Source organism: Podarcis filfolensis (assembly GCF_964270895.1).
Source record: "Podarcis filfolensis genome assembly, chromosome: 4".
Taxonomy (NCBI): Eukaryota; Metazoa; Chordata; class Lepidosauria; order Squamata; family Lacertidae; genus Podarcis; species Podarcis filfolensis.
In genome coordinates, this window is record NC_139607.1 from 9,340,444 (window position 1) to 9,364,891 (window position 24,448).

General features: G+C 45.7%; 1 protein-coding gene across 4 annotated transcripts in view; it reads right to left on the reverse strand.

Moving 5' to 3' along the window:
* KLF12 (KLF transcription factor 12) overlaps positions 1-22,103 on the reverse strand; it is a 231,328-nt gene extending 209,225 nt beyond the window's left edge. The window contains exon 1 of one of the 4 annotated variants that reach the window (XM_083610928.1): positions 21,618-22,103. The gene's annotated coding sequence lies outside the window, so the exon portion shown is untranslated. Of the gene's footprint in view, positions 1-21,360; positions 21,550-21,617 lie in introns of those variants that run through there. The other 3 variants (XM_083610926.1, XM_083610927.1, XM_083610929.1) reach the window with 3 other exon arrangements.
* Positions 22,104-24,448: the final 2,345 nt, after the last annotated feature.

Here is a 24,448-nt window from a genome sequence, read left to right on the forward strand (position 1 = left end):
AAAAGATCAATTTTCCTAACTCCAGGTTGAAAAGACATTTACAGTTCTGATGACTTATGCTTCCTTCAGGAACTGAGTAATGTATATTATAAGCACATGAATGCAGCACTTTACTCCCACTATTTGCCCCAAACAAACTTCTAAGCTTGAGCCAGACATAACTGTGACTTAAAAACACACGAGGACAGCATATATATATATACATTTTCCTACCTAGGCTTAGCCAAGAGATCCCCAGCTTGTTACTTTGATAAGCTTCAGCGCAAAACCTGCAGAGGTCATTTTGCGTTCAGAGTTCAGAAATCTGAAAAGGGGAGGCTGCAAAGCACTCTTTGAACAAAGAGAAAAGTATTAGGAGATGCAGGAAATAAACACTGCTGCGTGCCTGTTTTATGGGAGAAAGTGCATTTTGAAAAGCAGCATCTCTACCTAAATGCACAGTGAAAAGCCTATTCCAGAGACAAGAAATATGGGATTACACAGGGAAAGACCACATTCATGTTCATATGATCAGTTACCTAGCAATACTAATCCTTCAACTGACTTCATCTCCAATATATTTACATTGACCCAAAGGTTAATCAGAGGCTGAGGGGTAAGAGCCCTGGGATAATTAGGGGCTCAAACCTGCCTCTGTTTCAGCTCAAGATAAAATCATCCTGTCAAGTACACACAGATAAGCAGAGTGAAGAATTCACTATAAATTGAGACCACAAGCATAAGTCTGTGGATAACGCCGCCTTATATACACTGTTGCTGGCTCGGGGTGGCAGCCCAATGGAGAAACCATCTTTGCTGCCCTAATGATAAGAAGAAACAAGTCTGTGAACTGGAAGGACCAACTTGTATGAGTAGAACGACACTGTCCTTCTGTTGAATGGGAGGAGGAAAGTGTAATGCAATCAAGCACAATCAAGTCTAGTTCCACGTTCTCACAACAGCCAACCGGATGCTTATGAGAAGCTCGCAAGCAGGAGCTGGGGCAATAGCACACTCCCCACTTGTGATTCCTACGCAGAGGCATGTGGCCCCCGAACACGAAGGTAGAACACAGCCATCATGGTTAGTAGCCAGTAATTGCCCTCTCCACCATGAATTTGTCCAATCATCTTCTAAAGCCATCCAAATTGGTGAATATTACTACATCTTGTAGAAACTAGTTCTATAATTTAACTATGTGCTGTGTGCAGAAACGCAGGATATATAAGCCAGGTGCAAAATGGCTTCTTAAACCAAGGAAGGTCTAGTTGCCATTTGGGGGCAAGGCAGCTCTAAAGTGTTAATTTTCAAACTATGGACGGACTGTGATTGATTATCAATTAAACATCTGGCTAGTTCAAATGACAACCTTGAGCTAAGTTAAGAATTCTGAGAACTTAAAGTAGAAAAGTCACTTGATCCAGGGATAGTCCACATAAATATTGGCCTAATCTGACCTCTTTTGCTCAATGGTGACTCATTTTGGTTCCTGAAAAAGCATTTTGGTTCCTGAAATTCATTCCAATTGTACAGATGAAATATAACTGATAGAATTCTACAGGATGTGTCGTTAGTGTGTGAAAACAGTCTGGATCCAAGGATCTTAGATGGTAGAGATGTCAGGTGTCATCCTGTGCCAAGGCACCTTCACTTGCTTGCAAGTGTTCGATAGCTAGGCGAAAAATGCGCCTGGCCCCTGGCTAATTTCAAACACTGTGTGAAGAAGTGCTTTCTTTTGTCTGCCCTGAATATTCCAGCTTCTTGGGCTAGCTCAGAGTTCTAGTATTATGAGAGACGAATACTATGAGAAGTGGCAATGTGCCAAAACATGGACAAGGACATGCATTATTACATGTGATCAGAACAGCCAGTTTCAGTGAACACATGCAGGTTTTGTTACAGTTTGACCAAACTTGAGCCAACAAACAGTTGAGAACGACCTGGTCCTTTGGTAATTCATCAAGAAGAATCCCAACTCAAACAGTTTAAAAAGTTAGTACACCTGGATGGGGCCACAGGGCTTGAACCACATCAGACACAGATTCACTTGCTCCTTATGCTCCTAAGACTTCTGGTCAGAGAAGGGATCTGCAGAATCCTTCTGGCCTAGAGAATCAGATGACATCAAAAGGATCATCTCTCAGACCTGCTCCAGTCCCTCAGTCTGGGCTAAGACTGCTCCTGCCTGTCTCTCAAAGATCCATGCCTGCCCTAGGAGCTATGCGCCTGAAAACAGCTCAGCTCTGTTCTGTTCTTTCTACAAAAAGAGACAACACACTAATTGTTGTAATATTATATGGACTGAAGCCAATGTCAAAGCACACATACCGCAATGAACTGCTCACACAACATGTCTAGAAAAGTCCCGAAAGCCTCACAAGTAAATTGAATTGAATTGAAATCGGTTTATATTTATTAGTAACTTTGTATTAATGTAACATTTTTATATGTAACTGTGTATGTTTGTAGTATTTTTGTTTACATTGTCTGTTGCTGCTTCAGCTTTCTCTACACCACTTAGAAATATTTTAAATATACTCTATTAAGTGGTCTAAAAATTAAATAGCAATCATAATAATAAAAAATAAGAAGAAGCAAATGAGTAAGCAGGAAATACACAGAGTGTTTGGTGTAAGAAGCACAATGGAAATTCAAAATACGGATAGCCATGTTAGTCTGTTGCTGTACAATCCAAAAAGACTAACAAGCATTATATTTTGTGGGCCAGATCTGACTTAAACAGGTTCAGGCCTACGAAAGCTTGTGCCACAATGAATTTGCTAATCTGTGTATGGTGTCACAAGGCCTTCTTGTTGTCTAGGACTCCTTTGAAGTAAATTCACATTATTTTACCAAGACTTCCATCCTAATTCCAGAGTACAAATTATAAACCTGCCTGCAGCTTCAGCCACTTTCATGTACCACATAAGGCAAGCATGGCCAAACTTGGCCCTCCAGATGTTTTGGGACTACAACTCCCATCATCCCTAGCTAAAAGGACCAGCGGTCAGGAATGATGGGAACTGTAGTCCCAAAACTTCTGGAGGGCCAAGTTTGGCCATGCCTGACATAAGGCATCAACACTGGTTGATAGTGACTCCCCCCCCCCCCAAAAAAGCCAGGGAAGTTATTTAAGAAGCCTTTCAGTGGGCACATTAGCTCATATGGGAGCTAATCTGATATACTTTAGAGGAATTAAATTTTTGGACTGAGTCTTAACCTGTTGTTGGATACAAACAAATACCTTCAGCCCGCAAGCAGAGCATGCGCGCAAGAGCACTCTCCCCCTCACACCCCGTGATTCCCAGAAACTGATGTCCAGAGGCCTATTGCCTCCAATAGTGAAGGTGGAAACCAGCCATCGTGGTTCGTAGCCACTGATAGCCTCTCCCTGCATGAATTTGTCCAATCCTCTTTCAAAGCCATCCAAGTTGGACACGCCCACACTATCTCCCATGGGAGCAAATCCCCACAATCTGCTGTGTGAATAAGTACTTTCTTTCATCTGTTCTGAGTCCCCCAATATCCAGCTTTGTCGGATCACCCTTAGTTCCAAGATTAATCTTCTATGTTAAATTTGCAGATGAGAGCTTCTGTGGTTGTAGTAAAATTGATATTCTTTGCAGATAAAGGGGTTATATCCCTATAGCCATTTAGGGCTCTCTCTCTCTCTCTCTCTCTCTCTCTCTCTCTCTCTCTCTCGTGATCTGTGAAATTTAGGACCATACCAATGCTGAATCTGCATTAGGTACAAAGAGAAGCATTTATGACTATCATTAAAATGGCCCTCTGGCAGCACTTTTTAACACTTTCTACTGTCTAGAAAGTGCGCAGGACAGGACAGTCTAAAGCAGAGATGAGGACCTGTGCTCCTCCAGATATTGTGGGACTCGAAGTCCCTTCAGTCGCTGCCCTTAGGGGTGATGGGAATTTTAGTCCACCATCACCAGTGAGTTCTCCAGCCCAATCTGAAGCAATGTGTTTTAGAAAGAAACACCTTAAGGTACCATATTGAGTTGTTCACCCCACCCCCAAACCATATACAGTGGTACCTCAGGTTACAGATGCTTCAGGTTACAGACTCCGCTAACCCATAAATAGTACCTTGGGTTAAGAACTTTGCTTCAGGATGAGAACAGAAATTGTGCGGCGGCAGCAGTGGGAGGCCCCATTAGCTAAAGTGGTACCCCCGGTTAAGAAGTTTCAGGTTAAGAACGGACCTCCGGAACGAATTAAGTTCTTAACCCGAGGTACCACTGCCCCGCCATCTTTCTTTGAGACAATTCTGTCTCATAAAGGAAACACACAGGGAAATATCAAGAGAGTCTGAGAGAGTTATTTACAAAGAAAAAATGCTGAGCCACCTGTTAAGGTTCTTGGGGGGAAATTCTGTCCCTTCTAGGACTAAAGCGTTTAATTGCTCAAACTGTCTGAAGACCTTCCCAAATGATTTTAAAGATGCAGTCAATTAACCAGGCACCATTTGAGAGGTAGAACTAACCCGCTTTCTCCCTCCACTTCTAAACTGTTGCCTGCTATGTTACTCACCCTTCTCAGGCAACAGAGCTGGGGAAAGTAATTGGACAGAGGTGCGGCTGGCATCTTTGCTGGCCCCTGCCCTGCCTCTAGAAGGAACCCATAGAAAGACCAGCCTGCAAGTCTTCTGAGCGGTTTGCAAAGCTGTGGTTCTGCTCAAATCAAGGAAGCCGGTTACTTTTCTTAAGAACTATTGGTTTTATGCATTCACAGATTCCTGCAAACTTAACTAATTAGGCTGGCAGTCCTAATTTCTATTTGTCAAAGCTAGGCATGTGCTCACATTTATATGCCTTTTGTTCAAAAATTATATAAAAGCGAGCATCTGGCTTTCTTTTCTTTTCCATAACAGTTCTAGCGCTCATAGCCATTGACAGAAAATGGAAAACACGGCTTCCACCTATTGGTCTGAATATTATGTGGTAGTAATGTTAAAGTCCGCTTGATTTTATAATATTCTTTTGTAAAATAATTATAAATAATATGTGCCATGCCTTAAATGGTGGGGAAAGTGGGGGTTGCAATGCTTTAAATAAATAAATCAACGTCCCAAAGGCTAACAAAATCAATAACTAAATCGCTTTGAAAGGGGGAAGAAAACTCTCAGTAATTTTCTACATCAGCCCTATGAATGGGTGCTCAGTGGTGCAAATGACATCAGTAGAATCAAACTGAGCAGAACCAACCAATGGAAGAGAAGGAGGGTTCTTTCCAAAATGCCATGGCAAATGCTGCAACGGTGTTTCTCAAGCTCCCATTAGCCAAGACCCAGTTTATTCTGAATTAGAATGTGGAGTCACGCTTCACTCTTGCACTTAGATATACTTGGAGAGTATGGAAAAGTACAGAAATTACTTATCCCAGAGGAACCTCTTGGGTTTGTTTGTTTTTTGCACTATGCAAGCATCTGGGTGTGCCTCCTGACTGGAAGGAGGCGAAATCCAGAGGAGTGACTCGTGCAAATGCAATGGGTAGCCTCCTCTAGAGGGAGCGCAATACAACTCTTCATTAGAAATGAACAAATGGGACCTGCAATAAAATGTTGCAGTATGCAGTGCTCCTGTTCCAGGTTCCTGTCAGCTCTGCCTGAATACAGTTGAGCGGAACTCCAGTACATTCCCCTTTCCCTGGGTTTCCAGATCTGCCCAACAGGCATTCTGCAGCCACTGAGCATATTCCAACCTTCATCGGGATATTTTGTTGTGGTTCTGGTTTTCTCCTGCTTAGGATCCCCTCTCCCCAAAAAAGGTTTGTTTTCTGCTTCTGCCCAACTTGCTGAACATGCCAGTACTTGCCTCTTAAAGGTAAAGGGACCCCTGACCATTAGGTCCAGTTGTGGCCAACTCTGGGGTTGCGGCGCTCATCTTGCTTTATTGGCCGAGGGAGCCGGCGTACAGCTTCCGGGTCACATGGCCAGCATGACTAAGCCGCTTCTGGCAAACCAGAGCAGAGCACGGAAACGCCGCTTACCTTCCCGCTGGAGCGGTACCTATTTATCTACTTGCACTTTGACGTGCTTTCGAACTGCTAGGTTGGCAGGAGCAGGGACCGAGCAACGGGAGCTCACCCCGTCACGGGGATTTGAACCGCTGACCTTCTGATCAGCAAGCCCAAGAGGCTCAGTGGTTTAACCCACAGCGCCACCTACATCCCTATATACTTGCCTCTTGCTTCTCAGTAACCCCAGCGTATGACTGCCTAGCCATCATCATTCAGCACTTGGGTAGACTACTGGTATAGAGAAGCTGAGCCTCAAAACAAAATATTGTGTTTGGGAGAGAACCTTCAATGTTCTCTCTTCTCAGGCAGACGGCTGCCCAGATGGCAAGAAAGCAAGGGCACAAGCAGGCACCCCTAGCTGCCCAGAGAGCAACAGTAAGGAACTGGTGGTTGTTGATGGCTGGCCAGAGAACAAGAGATTGGGCGTGTGCCCTTTACATCCACATTTCTCTGCCTCTTGTCTTCTTTTCCTACCGTCACTCCATTCCATTTCTCCTCCCTTTGGGTTTTCAGTTCCCCGCTGCCCACCCTCAACAGAAATACATTTTTTTGTATTTCTGCAAATCTTGGGGTTATATGGAGACAATCAGTCAGGTCGCCTATCTACGGTGGTGACCAGAGCAGGAATGACCCCTGAGAGGAGTGCGGAAAGAAGAAACATTATGGTGCAGCAGCAGCAGCAGCAGCAGCAGCAACAAAACCGGATGCCTTCAGCTGCCCCAGCTGCAACAACACATCTCTCTCCCCTATTGGTCTCTACAGCCACAGCAGGCGCTGTAACTCTCCAACGGTTTGACTTCAGCCCTGAAGGCACACTCTTCTATTGTCTCCCAAGACAGACGGATGCCAACTCATACCTCCCCAGGCTTTTTGACATTTTGGCTACTTTAGCAAGCTCATTCAGAGAACTGGGTCAGAATCAGAATACAGGATGGTATTCAAACATGGCACAACTGCACCCCTCCAGCTAGCCTGAAAGAGGCAAGCTCAGAACCCTGAATCATGCAGAGAAGCAATGGACCATCTTCCCTGGGCTGTGGCATTTGGCCTCACAGGAACTCTTATTTATTCAATATATTCCTTGCAAGCCACTCATAGTTTGGGAATTACTGTACTCGACAGCTTTCCCTCAGCTCCCACATGAAATTTCACTACATAAACAAGTACTAACTTGGGGGAAATAACTCTGCTCACTGGTTTACAGGAGTGCTTCTGACAGCAAGTGTAATATATTTCCACTAGAAATTTTCCATTTCAGGACTCCAAGGACCTATATATTGACACATCCATAACATGCAAATATGTACACACAAATCACTGCAAATGTAAATGTGTGCTCTGAAAGCCAGTTCTGTGCAGGGACCTTTCGTAGCCAAATAAACGTGAATGCTGGGAAAGGTGTCAGGTTGAGAAGGAGGAGCCAAGGAAGAAAAGCGCGGAAATGAACTATTGATTGATTGGCGTGTCTTTTAAAGCCCTGATTAGTTCCTTCAGATGCGAGCAGTGATTATTTTAAAGTTCATGAGTGAAGCTGTCTTGAAGAAGGGCCATGTTCCCCACAGAGAGTGACCATTCCCAAAGTGGTTTAACAGTCCATCCCTCCTCCCAGGGAACGTTGGGAATTGTAGCTTTCTGGGGGTTACGGGGGTCTCTCAACCATTCTCAACATCCTTAGCAGACCACAAATGGGCTCTCAGATACAGTGCACAAGTTTTGCATGAAGATGTCAGGTTTAATCCCTGATATCTCTAGGCCAGGCACGTCCAACTCCCAAGAGACTGTGATCTACTCCCTGCATAAAAAAATGCAGTGATCTACCCATTGTCATTGGAGGGGGGAGGAGCATGCGTGGAGTGGGTGGACTGCCCAGAGCTGCTGAGCTTTTGGGGGGGGAGGGTTGCACAGAGTTTTTTAGCTCCCCCCCCCCCTGTAACTTTTTGTACACAATAAGGATCCCACGATCTCCCAGGATCAGCTGGGGACATACCGGTAGATCACGATCTACTGGTTGGATATCCCTGCTCTAGGCAAAAAAGGACCTCCCTCAGTGGAGCTGCAAAAAAACTCCTCAATGGTGTTTCAATATGCTGCTTTAAGAACTAATAACAACATTTTCATAAACTCATAGAATTTATAGAGTTCCTTTTGTCCATTGATGGTGCCATTTTGACAACAAAAGATTAGCACTTGGAAAAAGAGTTTGTGACTAGTACACACGATTTTGGTCATCTTTTTTTTAAAAAAAAAGCAAAGCACCATCTTTTCATTTCTTAGCTTTGCCCCTTCAAATTCCATAATTCAATTCTCTACCATTTATGTTAAGAGAACAGGTTAATTATTTGTTGAGTTAAGAGAGACAGACACATGAGTCCATATTAGGTTATACAGCCCTTTGGTAGCATATCTCAGAGATAGTCTAGATCAGGGTTGGGCCGGGCGAGGGGTTTGGTTGATGGATCTGGTAACAGGTCCCTCATCTACTACTCCTTCCCACACAAAGAAAAAGAAGTTTAAAAACTGGTAAATAAGTAATTTTTCATTTACAAAATTCAAAGACAAAAATGTATACTGATTATTCATTACTGAATACTATTTAAGATCACTGAGCCACTGCAATGCAATTAAAGGTAGTCATACCTCATGTTACGTTTGCTTCATGTTATGTTCTTTCAGGTTATGTCCCGCGGAGACCCGGAAGTACCAGAAAGGGTTACTTCCAGGTTTCACCGCTCGTGCATGCGCAGAAGTACAAAATGATGTCACGCGCATGCGCAGAAGCGCCGAATCGCAACCCGCGTGTGTGCAGACGCGCCGCTGCGGGTTGTGCTCTTTTCATGTTGCGAACAGGCCTCCGGAATGGATTCTGTTCACAACCAGAGGTACCACTGTAAAGGTAAAGGACCCCTGACAGTTAAGTCTAGTCACAAATGACTCTGGGGTTGCAATGCTCATCTCGCTTTACTGGCCGAAGGAGCCGGCGTTTGTCTGCAGACAGTTTTTCCAGGTCATGTGGCCAGCATGACTAAACCGCTTCTGGAGAAACCAGAGCAGCGCATGGAAACGCTGTTTACCTTCCCGCTGGAGTGGTACCTATTTATCTACTTGCACTTTGACGTGCTTTTAAACTGCTAGGTTGGCAGGAGCAGGGACCAAGCAATGGGAGCACACCCTGTCGTGGGGATTCGAACCATCGACCTTCTGATCGGCAAGCCCAAGGCTCAGTGGTTTACACCACAGCGCCACCCGCCTATTATATGATCCTGGTCTAGTCTCATGACTGGTCTCTCAATACTGAGTGTTCAAAATCAGATCCTATACCCTGCTCACATAGCCAACAACCCTGTACCTGATAGATTCATCAAAAGACTGAATATTAGTCATAAGACAAGACCAGGTCATACGTTACTCATGGACAACCCCACTTCTGGACTGGGGGTGACTGGCTGGAGCAAGAGGGGAAAGTGAAGTACCTGAGGATATAGAATGCAGGATATAGGACAAAATCCACATTGTCAAGTCTTGGCCTACATCACATTTCAATACGCCTTTTGTTGGAGACTCTTTTTTTGTTATGTTTTAGTAAGCATAGCAACCCAGTCTCCAAGAAAGTACTAAAATTTCAGGAATGCAAAGTGAACATCCCTTCAATAGAAAAGAGACATGTCAGGAAAAATATATGTGCCCTGGGAAGGTGTGTTAAAAGGCTTAGATAATCATCAGGAAGGGATTTCAATTAGCTTTTTATTGACTTTAAAAGCAATGGCTGCAATTCTCAGCGCAAAGTCTCCTGGAGATGGTTTGAGAGTTGCTTTCCCCAACATTTTTCAGAAAGCTTAACTAATTCACTGTCTATTCTTACTTTTCAGATGGAAATTAACCAAAAGATGGATTTGGGTTAGGGGAGTAGAAAGGAATTGGACATTCTAAACACTCGCTGCAGTATCAACAGATGAGAAACACTCCTCAAGTGAACATAAAAAGGGAAGATCTTAAACTTGGAACACATTATTTATTATAAAACAAATGAGAATAGAGATAGCCTATGAAGTTCAGGTGCCATTATTGATATGCATCTCCCAAAACAGACACTCACTTATCTTCTAAAGCAGCACAAAATAAGGCATTCCCAATTAATTTGTCTGAAGGCCACTGAAACATGTTGTCTGCATGGCATTAAAAACCAACAATCATATTTTGGTTATTCCATCATAATTATTAGGCTGTGTTTCATTATTCTAACCCACTCTAAATCTGCAAAGGGGAAAAAGTACAATTAAAAACCATACACTGTGGTACAAATCTCCAATGCAGATAAAAAGCAATATGGGATGCTGCCTATTCTACAATCTCTCCCATCAAAGCAAGATTCTCAGAGCACAATCCTATATCTGTCTCCTAAGAAGAATGTCCCACTGGTTTCAATGGGGCTTACTCCCAGGTAACTGACAACAGGATTGCAGCAACAATAAAGATCACATTTCTGATATTCATCCCTATGCTAAACAGCCAAACTTCTGTACAGTGAATTAAATGAAAAATAAAACTTCTGTGCAAATAAATTCCTTAATATTAAATGTACAGAAAATGCACTACAGACGGCATACGCTACTGAAAAATGCATACCTGATGATACTATTTTGTAAAAGCAAAAGCTATTTAAGCATACATAGAGAACTGCACAGGTGCTCTGAGCATTCCCTCTCAGAAAGCACTCTAAACCCTCACCTTTTCAATTATTTTTCATTGAGTCAATGCAGCAGGAACTAAAGTTAATAAAAAAAACCCCAAAACAATAGCATCCGTTATTTCTCCAGTAAGTTAAAACAGGTGTTTGATAGGAAGTTGTAAAATAGATAGTAGTGCGATAACACTGTGGTAGATGAGCCTTCGGGGTCTGAGGCTCTGCACACCTGGATTTTGGTTCCCACTGTGGTTCAACTTCTCTGTTAACCAATGAACAACATGAAGAAAACACAAAACAACTTGAGGACTCTCCAGCAACTACAAGGTGCAGAACAGCTATTTGTTTTGCTTTGTTCTGCCAGTCAAATAATTATCAAACACTGAACACCTTATTGTCTCTGGTCTTCCTTATCATTTCAAGTTACAGAAAAAACTATAGACTTTCAGAATCATAGGGTCATCTAGGCCAACTCCCAGCAATGCATGATTCTCAGCTAAAGCATCCTTGACAGAAGCGTTCAAAAGAAGTACCATGCCAGATCACATGGAGATTCCTCATCACAGAAAATGAAGCTGCTGACAGACTGTGCGCCTCCTTTCTCCTTATCCCCATGTTCAGAGATGCCTCCAGTTGTAGCATGTGTGGAGAACCAGGCCATCTGTCTTCATTGAGGGAAATAACTCTCTGGAAAGAGTTGCAAGGGAAGGGGTATCTTATTCTTAGATGTGGGGGCATGCATGACCCCCGAAAGACTGGGGAGAAGAGGACCTCATTCCTCATTGCTATCAGATGACTTCATGGTGTAGTAATGGATGGTGGACTGCCATATATAAAAGGGATTTCTTGTCCGATTTTCCTTGAAGTTAACATATACGTAGTCAATTGACTGGTGTTTCAATACAACAGTGAAAAGCGCCAAATCTAGATTGGATGGGAATGCTCAGTGAATGGAACAACTTGCCCAAAATACGAGAAATTGAAGCTTGGCCCACCTCAAGGAGTGATAGAAGGCACTGCTACTTAGAAAGCAGTCACAAATCAGAATGAAATAGTAATGGCCACCAAAATAGATGCTGGAGGCCACAGCTGTCCACCTGCCTAGGTAGTTGTAGGTACTCAATAAATTTGCCACTCTTAGTCCCAGGTCATTCCTGATAGCGTTCTGGAAGCACCATGTGTGTCAAGCTGCGCCTCCATCTGGGAAATCCCATGCATGCGTGAGAAATTTTGTTTACAAGAAGTTGGGCTCCATTTGCTACTACGCCAGCCCAAGTCATCGCAATGACAGAGATTGATAAATGGAGTTAGTACTTATGTGTGGTACTTTTTGGGGCTTGATGTGGCTGGGACAGCTGCATTTTCAATCCAACTGCAGTTCTGTCCTAACAGCACTGAATTTATCCCCATCGGTATAACCCTTTCCATTCTAGATACAAGTTCCTAGCTGTTGTGAACATCTGAGAAGGCTTATGAAACCCAAGGATATTTCGTGACTATTCAGAACCAATAGAGGTATAGAAGAGGGCTTTCAGCGGTTAGTGGGTAGGGAACCCTTCTCTTCTCTCCTCTTTCTTGATTTCATTCCTACAGCTATAGGCACTGCTGCTTCCCAATCCATCTAACCCATCTCTCCGTAGGAACATAGGAAGCTGTCTTATCAGACCACCGATCTATCTGCCTGCAAAGCACTAAGCTATGGCCTTTCCCATGAACTTCTCTCCATCTATATACACATTACTACCATGGGCTTATTTGCCCCAAAATTAAACTCCCAAACGTTGAAACATGAATGTTATATAAAATAATCTAACATAGCTCAAAATAAGCAGATGTACTTTAGAACCTGGGTTTGTTCCGAGTCCTTTTTTTTTGTCTGTGGTATATGGACACAAAGGCCCAGTGTTGCCATACATGTCCTGCACACTTGCATCTTGAGATGAGTAAGAAATATAGTTTTGGAGGCAACAGAATATAAGTCAACAATGGGCTGAAGAGGAAATGGGACAAAGAAGCGTTTAAATTGGGCAGAAATGGGAAGAGGATCAGGTCAAGAGTTCTGCCCAAGACTGCCAGGTCACCCAGCTTCCATCATTTCCTTCCCCACGGATAATTTCCTAGCCAAGACTTGTAGTTTAAGCAACAGCTGCAGTGTTTGTGGCTACCCTCCTTTCCCCTCCCCACACTAGGAGATACAGCATACCACTTTCAGGAACCACATGCTATTAACTGAAACAACAACTTCTGCCAAGACTTCAACAGAGCTGTGTTAGTGATGTTAAGTAAAACAATCACTTTGGCGCTATGATTGCTCAAATACCACTCCTGCCTGATCTCTACTCCCAGAAGCCCCCTTTTAAAGCCACGAGAAACTTCTCTGTGCTTTTATAACAAGCAAACAAAATTTCATCCATGGCACTCAAGTGCAGAATGCTTTTAACCAACTAGAACACAAGACTTATATTAAAAGTATATTTCCCTACTGGAGAAAAGAAAAGATGAGATTATCTATTACACACCTACAAGGTTAAACACCAAAAAGCAAATCTTTTGCTGCACAGAAAGTTATCCTTTAAAACCAAGAGTTTTCATGTTGCAGACAACATATATTTTGTGTCAGAGTGTAGCCAAAGTCCACAGGTAAAGCCAAAGGTACCCCTGACCATTAGGTCCAGTCGTGGACGACTCTGGGGTTACGGCGCTCATCTCACTCTATAGGCCGAGGGAGCTGGCATTTGTCCTCTTCTGGGTCATGTGGCCAGCATGACTAAGCCGCTTCTGGCGAACCAGAACAGCCCATGGAAACGCCATTTACCTTCCCGCCGGAGCAGTACCTATTTATCTACTTGCACTTTGACATGCTTTCGAACTGCTAGGTTGGCAGGAGCAGGGACCAAACAACGGGAGCTCACCCCGTCGTGGGGATTCAAACCACCGACCTTCCAATCAGCAAGCCCTAGGCTCTGTGGTTTAGACCACAGCGCCACCCGCGTCCCTAGCCAAAGTCCATAACAATGGATTAATTCCATTCCTCTATGTCTTTTATACAGTGTTATGTCTCCTCCTTGAAAACTGATATCTCCTTGCATCTTTTCACAACTCATGAAGGCTGCTGCTGTACAACCATTAGCCAAGAGTTTAGAAATTCAAGATTTCCCTGCTCCACCAGTGCTTTTCCAACTCTACCACCAGCCCACCCCGAAAACAAGACCTCATTTACTGAGGTGGGGGGACATTATGTTTTCCCCTTCTACTGGAGAGAAGGTTAAACCATGGGCTTCGCCTTGCGAAATGAAGCGGGCAGAGTCCCGCACAACAGACTTAAAATTAAAAATGCAGAACTAAATCTGGCACACTGGCACATACACGGGTCCAAGCTACTTTGACAAAAGAGCCCATAACAATAGCTGGAGGTTCCCTTTCCACACGGATGCAGGAGCAAACAGGACTGCCAGCCAGCCAGCATTTCACCAGTAAATAATGCGTTCCTACAGGCAACCAATTCTGACAACAGAAAAGCCAGTACAATTCAGGATTCTGCCAGATTTGGCTCCACCTACACCTCATCAGATTGTGTCCTGTATCCTTTCTAACCTGATGCATACCTCCAGGCTCCAAAAGCACTTTTTTTGCGTCAGAATTTTTGAGATGAGGTGGTGAAACCTAATACTGTTGCAGGATCTAGTGTTTGAGTTTGAGAAAACAAAGCTCGCAATGAAAAAAAGGAAAGCCGCCACTACTTGGGAGGCTGCCTCCATTTATAGCTACGATGGGAAATCCAACACGACCAAACTTGCCGCAAACTTCTCTGCCTTTGTTGCAATGAAGCTTCCCCAAAAAAGGGAGGAAGGAAGCACTTGGCAAGCACTTAATAACTGCAAACAAGCATCCCTATGGCCTTTTCACTGCTCAGAGAACATTAAATGGCGAATTACACACACTAATCAGAATCCTCCTCCAGTAACTGTTAGGGGGCCAAGGTGTAAGAAAAAGACCTCCAAGATACCAGTAGCAACAGGCTTTCAGTAGCTTTAGGAGGGGTGTTATCTTGGACTATTTTCCATAAAGAGATACGAAATCTGAAGATGCTGCAGCTGGTTTTTATTGATTAAAACACAGCCCAACACAAATAGAAGACGCCTTCACCCTGGTTTGGTTCCCCTTTATCACATACACAGCTCAACAAGACAACAACAAGAATCCCCCAAGAGCATACGAATCAATCCTGCTAACCTGATTCAAAAATACAGTCATACCTTGTTTTGTGACCAGGATCCGTTCCAGAGCCCCGGCCGCTATCCGAAACAGACGCAGGGCAAAGCGTCGCATCTGCGCATGTGCGCAGAGAGGTTTGTGCTTCTGCGCGAAGCTCGGTTTAGCGCTTCTGTGCATGCGCGAGCGGCAAACCCGGAAGTAACCCATTCCGGTACTTCCAGGTTTGCCGCGGACGTTCACCGGAATGGATGCTAGACAAGGCGAACATTTGCAGAGGTATTACTGTAAACACTCACACACAACTCACAAACAAAAACTATTCTCACTACAGCCAACCGAAGACAACCAACCACACCCAACCTCTCTCACCACCAAGGAAATACAACAAGTGAACAGTAAGACAACCCATACAAGTACGCTGACACAACCCCTCACAAACGAAGTAGAATAATCCAAGCATAACCACCTGACCCCAAACCACTTACCACTCTCCTCCTTTTTCTTCCTTCTTCCTAATTGTTCAAACCAATTCATAAACCAAGAATTTATACATTGATCACTAATAATGAAACATATGTTGTAGATGTTTTTCCACATTTATTATGCTGTTTTTGTGATATACAAATGAAAATATTGGTATACTTATTTGTATAATATTATTCTTGTACCCAATTAAAAAACAACAACAGTCCAACACTTCTTTTGGGCCCTCATCAAGGGCTGTAAAAGGAACACGACATCACAAAAAGTCAACCATTTGAAACCAAGTAAACAAATTATATATACTCTATGTATATGTTTATATATACTTACTCAAAAGTTATTTGATTGGTTTTTAACTGTTTAAAATTTATGTGGGATGTTGTTCATTTTATAGCTCCTGATAATGGCCTAAAACAACTACAGGCCGAAATGGGTTTCGCCTTTCTTTTTGTTTACTAATAAATCCTCATTTTTAACTAATAAATTCCAGCTTGCGATTTTTTCTCTCTTTTTGGATTGCTTTGAATGCTTGCCTTTGGTGTTTTGTTTTGTTTTGTATCTGTCCAAACAAGTTCGCCACTCCTAAAATTTGACCCAGGCCAGTCTTGAATACGGAAGCATTTAATCCCACAATGCATCAGTCCTGCGCCATCTTTTTTTCAAATAACCATGGCAAATGGGCTTCCAATGTTTGTGTGGTGGGCAGAGATAGGGATGGGGAACCCTGGTTTAAGGAGCCATAGCTTATATATCTGAGTTTCTAACACTGGAATGGTGGCCTCCATGCATGAGATTCCTCAGCCATGGGCAATTGGGTCAGAGAGGCAGAGATCCACTTCACTTGTTCTCTCCCAATACAGTGCTAAGCTAAAACTAGCTTGGTGCATATCCACTTTCCTGAACTCCCAAAGAGAGTAAGACTTATTCTAGGCACACAGGGCTGGGATGTTTTGCAAAATGGAAAAGAGAATTTGAAGGACCTTTCCTTGCCCCCTGACCCCACACAAATAGATATGGAAGAACAAATGGGCCAGTGTTTCCTGTGGACCTATCCTAAAGGCTCCCTTAGAGAAGAGCCATAGCTGAAGCACTGCATTCCCTTGAACAAAAGGCAGCCTTCTCCATAAGCAGGAACGATGCGCAGCTGTGCCAGCCTCAGAGCTTGTGCGGAAAGCAAACATGCCTAGCTGGCAACCACAGGTTCAGTGCAGACCAGGACAAACAGCGAAGACCCACTGCAACCTCATAGCTGAAAGCTTTCAGTCCCAGCAGGTTTTGGTGCACTACAAAATGATGCAGTGTGTCCCCTGTACAACACACACACACACACACACACCCTTCTGAGACTTAGCATTCTGTGGGTCTAGTCTTTCTGTCTCAGAAATCACTAGAAAAAGGTGTGGGTCTTCCTCTCTCAACCTAAGGCAATGCCATCAGAGTAAACAAAGATCATGCGTCATATAAGAATGCCCCAGAATAACTTCTTCCTCCCCACCTTTTTGGTGCAACAGGAGGATGGGATCTCTCCACACTAACAAGTGCATATTTTAGGAGGTGGTCAGAAAGCCCTTTATCTCCTCTGCATAGGGGACCATGATAAAAGCAGCCTTTGAATATAATATCCTTCCCTCTTAACAAAATTAAAGGAAAAGCTTGTTATGGGGAGTTAAGCTGTTCTGCTTATATTAGCGGCCTATCATTAAAAAAAAATCAGCAGAGAAGCCTGAATATATCACTTTATATGCTTGGCCTCAACCCTCAGCCCACCCTCCCTTTGCATGTCTGGCTGGCTGACAAGACTTTCAGATAAATAACAGCAGTACTGTTCACTTTCCAATTTCTGAACTCCTTTTCCAAGCCAACATAGGAGCCCCCACTGGTTAAAGAATTTCTCCTTCCTGCTGCTGTCTTCCCCACCTCCTTCTCAACTCCAGTCCAAAGCCCTCGGCTGCATTCAGAAGGACACTTCCTGCTCTCGACTTCCACCACCAGTGCCTTCAGACCAGCTGTTTTTCAGGCCATCTGCTGCTATTAATGGGAGGGGGACACAGTTCACACCACACCCTGAGATATGTCAGAGTTTGCATTCCATTTCCTGTCCCCCCCCCCCACCAATCCTCTCCAGTCTCTCACACATCATCTTGTGTTTCCTTCAAGCAATACAAATTTTCTTTGGGGCCTTCCTTGCACTGTCACACTTCCTGGACATGCTCTTTGTCCTTCCTTCCTCCGTACTGGGATCTTTTTAATTAATTATTTTCACAGGGTCTTATTTCACCACTTCACCTGGGTGCCTTAGATAGCTTGTTATATACTTTCCGGCTCAGAAAAAGCTAAAACTGCCAACCAGATTTTCTTCAAGGCCACTTTTTCATGATCCAGTCTCGAGGTAGCGCATTCTCCTTTTGGTAAAATCCCTGTCTTGCCTCCGACCCCACCCACACTTTTGCAAGGTCACTTGCAAGCAAAGATAAAATTGCAATATTTTAAGCAAAAATGCAAACACCACACGGACTGAGTTGTGACTTGTGGGTTGGAATATGGCTGCCCATATGAGCTACTGCAGCTGATGTGAGCGCCTGGGAAGACTAGGCAGGTCTGTAAGTTGTGGATGAAGCCATGAAACCACCTTATAGAGAATTGCAACACTGGTCCATCTAGCAGCCTGGTATTCTCTGGCTGGCAGCGGCAGGTCATGGTCCTTCCCCACATGCTACTGCCTGAGAGCCTTTTGATACCGAAGTGGAGGCGTTTGGCATACGAAAGGGGAGATCTAGCCCTACTGTGAAGCTCCTCCCCACCCCTGCCCAGTCCAGAAAGACCCATGAAACCGAGTGCTCACCCTGGAGAGATCCCAATTCACAAGCCTTACAGCTGTCCAGGTGCTTGGGAGCAAAGACGAGAAGGTGGATTAACGATTGCAGGAGTAAGTAAACTGCATGTTCTTGCTGGGGGCGGGGGGAGATACCTTTCGCCCAGAGGTCCATAAAAGCCTGCGAAGAGCTGCTTAGAAGGCAGTTGTGCACATTCAGCATTGCATTTCGAAGGAGGATTTTTTAAGAAGAGGACTGCAATTTGGGGAGGGCAAATGCATATGTATGGGAATTACGCAAGTATGTGTTCCAAGGCAGCAAGGGAAGAAATCCTAAATATAACATTACACGAGTGGTATAGAAATCCAGAGGGAGTGGCTGGGTTGTGGGGGGGGGAGGTTTTCCCTGCTTTTGCAATCCCTCATTTGACAAAAATCACTTAACCTGGCACAGGTAAAAGAAGACTGCAACATCTCCCCCCTCTCATCCTGAGAGTTCTTCTTACACAACCCATCCGAGATATGCAGAACATGGCCAGAAGTTGCCCCCGCTGCCACCCACTGTTCCTTCCTCAGCGTCACCTTTGATTCCGTAGGAGAAGAAACTCCTGACCCCGACAATGGTATCTGCAGTAGCCCTAGGAAACACCATGCGTGACCTGAGAGCAAATAGGAGTGGCCCAGCCCTCTTCTTCCCCCCACCCACCCACCCGAGAGCAGAAAAGGAAAGTGACATCATTGTGTTTGCGCATGAGGCAGAGGGAAAATAGTGCCGCTCAGAAAGCTAGCTCTCCAGTGCGCTCAAATACGTAGTGAGGGGACAGAAAAAGAGAGGGAGGGAGGGAGAATACTTGCCTCACTTTGCCAGGTATGGAGAGAGTATGCCGAACACTTCTAGCAATGTGCCAGTGCTCTGTTTCCCAACCAGCGATGCACTTCGACAAACATAAGTGTGCTGTGTCATAAGGGAAGGAATTCAGCTTGTATTTACTTTATCTGCACACCCAAGGAAGTATCTGTGCTATCCCATCTCTGAAGCTTTTCAGTGCCATTGCTGACACTAGAGGGGTGTGTGTGTGTGTGTGTGTGTGTGTGCGCGCACACACACATATACACACTTCACTGCTCCTGTTTCATTTCAAGGCTGAGGCTGAAGGCTAGGCAGAAAATGGAGCTCACATACCAGGGCCATATAAAGAAGCCTTGTAAGACTGCCATGAATTCCTACCTGCCAAGATACTGGAGCCTGGGTGGGGAGGGGGAGTGAGGACACCATGGAAACCGACATCTCCAGCCCACTCCTCACCACATGACTCTTAAATTGGGCCAATTTGTTTCCCCGGCTGTCAGCCAATCAAAGCAGGATTTTGTGAGCCAAACGACCTAACTCATGGCACAGAACAACAAGGTGTTCGCCTTCAGCATCTTTTCAGTCTCACATCTTTGTTCTCCAGCAGGCAACTCCATCTTAAGCACTTTCAGAAGTAAAGCACAGCAAGGAAAAGGCTGCCAATGCTAAAACTGAACAGTTGCTTTCTGTTTCTCTCTCTCCCCCCCCCCCCAATCTCTCTTTCTCTGTTGCAACATCCTTAAAAAATAACAGGAGCCTGACAAAAAGGGTTACACCCTGCATTGAAAAGATGACCACTCCTCTTTGCAAAGTGAAGCACCATTCGTCCCACCCATTATGAGGCACGCATTTCAGACCAGACCATTTACTTAGCTAACCAACTCTGTCCTCCAGTAAAAAGAGGGAATGGAGCAAGTCTAGGTGGTTTTAAAGCGTGACGTTTGCTTGATTGGCATATGTCTGGCGTAACAGCTTATGCACATGCTTTTGATGTAAATACAAATGCTTTCATGAAGAGCTTGGTAATGCTTATTCAATGGGGGGGGGTGAGAGAGAAGTAAGCAAACAAACATACATACATACATACATACATACAAGCAGGTTTGAAATTAAATAATGCATGTAATACATTGCTTTGAAATAGCTGGAAGAAGAACCTGGATTGAGCACTGGCAATGCCAACTACAGCAAGTTTATCCAGATTATGCATTCTACTGTACTTGTATATTTAAGAGACCACCACTGCAAGCTTTGAAATCAGCTGAATTTCCTTAACTATTATTAAAGTATGCATCTTGTCCGTAGAGAGGGAAATGTTAAGAGAATGAGAATGCTGCACAAAGCAATACAAGGCGAGCACGCTTTATCTGCTTTTTTTATTAAGTGTTTGGCTCCCCTCCTTCCACTTTTCACTTTTAAAAAAGTTCATCAGAAGTTCTAAGGACAGCGAGCCAAATAAGAATGGGTTCTTTCTGCATATGAACTTCCAGCAATTACACCAGCTCATGGCACCCAGGTCAGTATTCTCACATTTCCACAAGCTTATATTGAGACAAGTAGCACAGTTACCAGGCTGGATCTCAAATATTCATCACCAGTAGTCTAAACGCAAACTTCTCCCTTTGTCAACTCCAGCCAGGGCTACCTTAATGGAAAGGTGGGGGTTGGGGGGAGTGCCAGTCAGAAACCATCTGTTCCCCCCACCAAAAAAAAAAAAAAATCTCCATTGCATGAGCAATATTGTGGCAAGTGACAGTTCCATACCATTATTACCAGAACAATAATGGTTGTAGCACAATTAAGACCGAGAAAGTGTCATCAGAACCTTAACCCTTTGCTGGCCGATCTCTCCCCTCACAGACACCCAGGCAAATAACTGAGTGACAAACTAGTACAGCCCAACTCCCAATTCAACCTGCTGTTTTTGTTTCCCTCTCAAACCTCGCCCCCCCCCCCCGCCAATATTTGAGCCAACAGTTTTCCCCAATGTCAATTTACACTGCTTAACATGCATTATCTGAAGAGGATTCCCCTTAGCAGGACTGAGAATGTCCCAATAGTATGTTTTCCTTGGCTAGGTGAATAAAGAAACCCTCTTTTCCCTTCTTTATTTGCCCTCGGTTAAAAACCCGCGCCTCCAATAAGAGCCCAAACACTTCTTTAGATTTTTTTTTCTTTAAAAAAGCAAACAAACCCCAAACCCCCTCCCCCAAGACAAAACGCAGCGACTGGACGGGACAGCACAAGGGACCCAGATTATTTTTCTTTAGGTTTGTTTCGAGAAGAAACTAAAGAGGCACAGACCTGAGCAGGAGCTGCAGAGCTGAAGAAATTTTCTCTCCCTTATAAAGGTCCCCCTCTCTTTTTCCTCGGGCTCTCACTCACTTACCCACACATTCACACACACACACACAAAATCCGGGTGCCTCGTCCACACGCACACACTCCCCGTCTCCCCTCATCAGCTCTATGCAGTTCTCAGGAAATGAATGGGGGGGGGGTGGAAAGGGAGGGGAGGGGGGGGCCAACACAGAGAACTGTTGTACTTGCAAATGACTTACCCGGATCACATGATGTGCTAAATGTAGGGTGGGCCAGTGGGTGGAGGCTCCCGAAACAAGAGAGGGCACAATGTAGCGCAGCAGCGGAACCTTACCGGGGACGCATCGGATTGCATTGGGGCCCCGGTGAGGGTGGGCCGATGGGAGGGGAGAGAAAGCGGTGGGGGGGGGGGGAGAGAGAGAGGAGAGATGCGATGCGGCAGAGGCGGCTTCGCTCCCTCTCTCCTTGCCCTCAAGGTGGGGGTGGGCGGAGGAGGAGGAGGAGGAGGAGGAGGGCGGTGGGGCTGGGCGGGGAGGAGGCACCACAAACCCAAACAAAAGCCCCCCCGCCCGCCCTGCCTCCCTTCCTTGCTCCACCCAAAAGGTGGCGGGGGTGGGGTCGGGTGGGGGAAGAATGCGAGGCAAGCGCGGCTGGGAATGCACGCGAGGGCTCCCGCCCCAGAGGAAGGGCTTGACTGCCTGGGGAGGGCAGAGGCCCCCCCCCAACCATCAATGGGCGGAGAGGGAGGAGGGGCGCGTGGGTGGCGGCATCTGCGCCGCGCCAGCCCGGCCCTGGGTCCCCGGTGCCCGGGCAGAGGTGGGAGGGTGGGAGGGTGGGTGCCAGGGAAACGCCCCCTCGAGGAGGCTGCGGAGGAAACGCCCGGCTTCTCCGCCCAGCCTCGGCCTCCCGGTTGCATGCGAAGGGCGGCGGCGGCGGAGGAGAGGAGCGCCCGGGGAGCGGGGGGTGGGTGGGCGGAGGCCGGAGGGGCAGCGCCGAGGAGGGCACTGGACGGGCGGCCGGCTGGAGCCGCAGGCCGCGAGGGAAGCGGAGGCTCCCCGGGCGCGCTCGGCCCCAAGCAGCCTCCGCCGAGGGGCGAGCGGCCCTTCTCTGCAGCCGAGGTGTCCGCGGGGAAGGCGCCCGCCACCCTCGCGAGTGGGTCACGCCGCTTTCCTCGGCCTTGGGTGCGAGAAGAGCCGACCTAACCAAAGGGCTGCGCTGAGGCAAGCGCCTCAGGCAGCAGAATCGCCTGGGACGGTAGACACCATGTCTACAGTTGGTACCTCAGGTTACATACGCTTCAGGTTACATACGCTTCAGGTTACAGACTCCGCTAACCCAGAAATAGTGCTTCAGGTTAAGAACTTTGCTTCAGGATGAGAACAGAAATCGGGCTCTGGCGGCACGGCAGCAGCAGCAGGAGGCCCCATTAGCTAAAGTGGTGCTTCAGGTTAAGAACAGTTTCAGGTTAAGAACAGACCTCCAGAACGAATTAAGTTCTTAACCCGAGGTACCACTGTACTAGGAAATAGACAACCATGGGTGCAGAAGTATGAATTTACAGTGGTACCTCGGGTTACATACTCCTCATGATAATTTATCAGATTTTTCGTGTGAATTTTTCCTATTATACACATTTATGTAAGCAGTTTTGACTGATGTACACATTTCTGCAAGCCACTTTCCTCAATTTACAGTGGTACCTCAGGTTACATATGCTTCAGGTTACATACGCTTCAAGTTACAGACTCCGCTAACCAAGAAATAGTGCTTCAGGTTAAGAACTTTGCTTCAGGATGAGAACAGAAATTGTGCTCCGGCGGCACGGCAGCAGCAGCAGGAGGCCCGATTAGCTAAAGTGATGCTTCAGGTTAAGAACAGTTTCAGGTTAAGAACAGACCTCCGGAACGAATTAAGTACTTAACCCGAGGTACCACTGTATTTTCATTCCCTGCCTCGATCTGCCCTCAGCCCATTTTTTTCTGGTGTGGGGGGGCGCCATTTGGGGGTCTGTCAAAGTGCCTTGGGGGGCAGGCCCTGGGTGCGAGTGACTCGCCCCGCGGCTCCAGAGTTGCCCTTGGAATCGCCAGCCTGCTTAGGTTGCCGACCTGAAGTGCCGCAAAAGGGTGAGGGGGCTTTGCCTCCTGGCAGGGCCGGCCCACCCATGAGACAAGGTGGGGCAACTGCCTCAAGCAGCAGATTCCACGGGGGCAGCAGGTCCAGTCTCCAAGCAATGCATTCCTTGCTGCCACAGCCACAATGGCAGCCGTGGCCTGCTGCTTGTCAACTGCATCGGCCATCCCTTCCGCCCGTAGCTGTTTAACTTTTTTTTAAGGGAAATTCCCTTATTCCGAACAGGATTCCTCCCAAGAAAAGGGGAAAGTTGACAGCTATGCTTCCACCCCATGCTGCTTCTGCAATGGCCTCTTGGCAAACAGGAGTCATCGCTGGTCTTCTCCTGCCCTTGTTCCCAAGGTTGATATTTATTTCCTTCTTGTTCCTGATGTAGAACTTCATTTGCCCCATATTCCGTGGGAGGTGCAATTTTGTGCCAAAATGTCGGTCCAGCCCTGCCTGCTGGGCCAGCCCCAAACTCTGCCCATTCACATCTGCCCCAGGAAGGCCTGTGGGGCCAGCTCTCTCCATGGGGAGACTGCCTGGCTGCAGATGTCTGGGGGGGGCCAGGGTCCCTGCTTCAGGTTGTGCCCTTCCTAGTGAGCTGTGATCCCACAGGGAGTGGGATCCTCTGAAGGCAGGTAACTTACTCTCAGCACTCCGAAAGTTAAGTTCCTTTATTAAACTTACTGCTTCGCCCACCAAGAAGGAAGCTCCAGAGCGTTTACAAGATTACCATCACATAATAAAATATCCATAAATACAATGCAAAGCTTGCGGGGGGGGGTTGGAGGGTAAGAACGAAAGTGACTAGTATACTTCCAATTTTTTATTAAAGGAAAGCTAAATATATACATTATACAGAAATATGAGACGTGAAAGAAGAAGAAAATTGTTCTGTAGGTGGTGGTTTAAAAGTTTTGTCGATTGCAGAATGAGATGATCTGGTAATCGATTC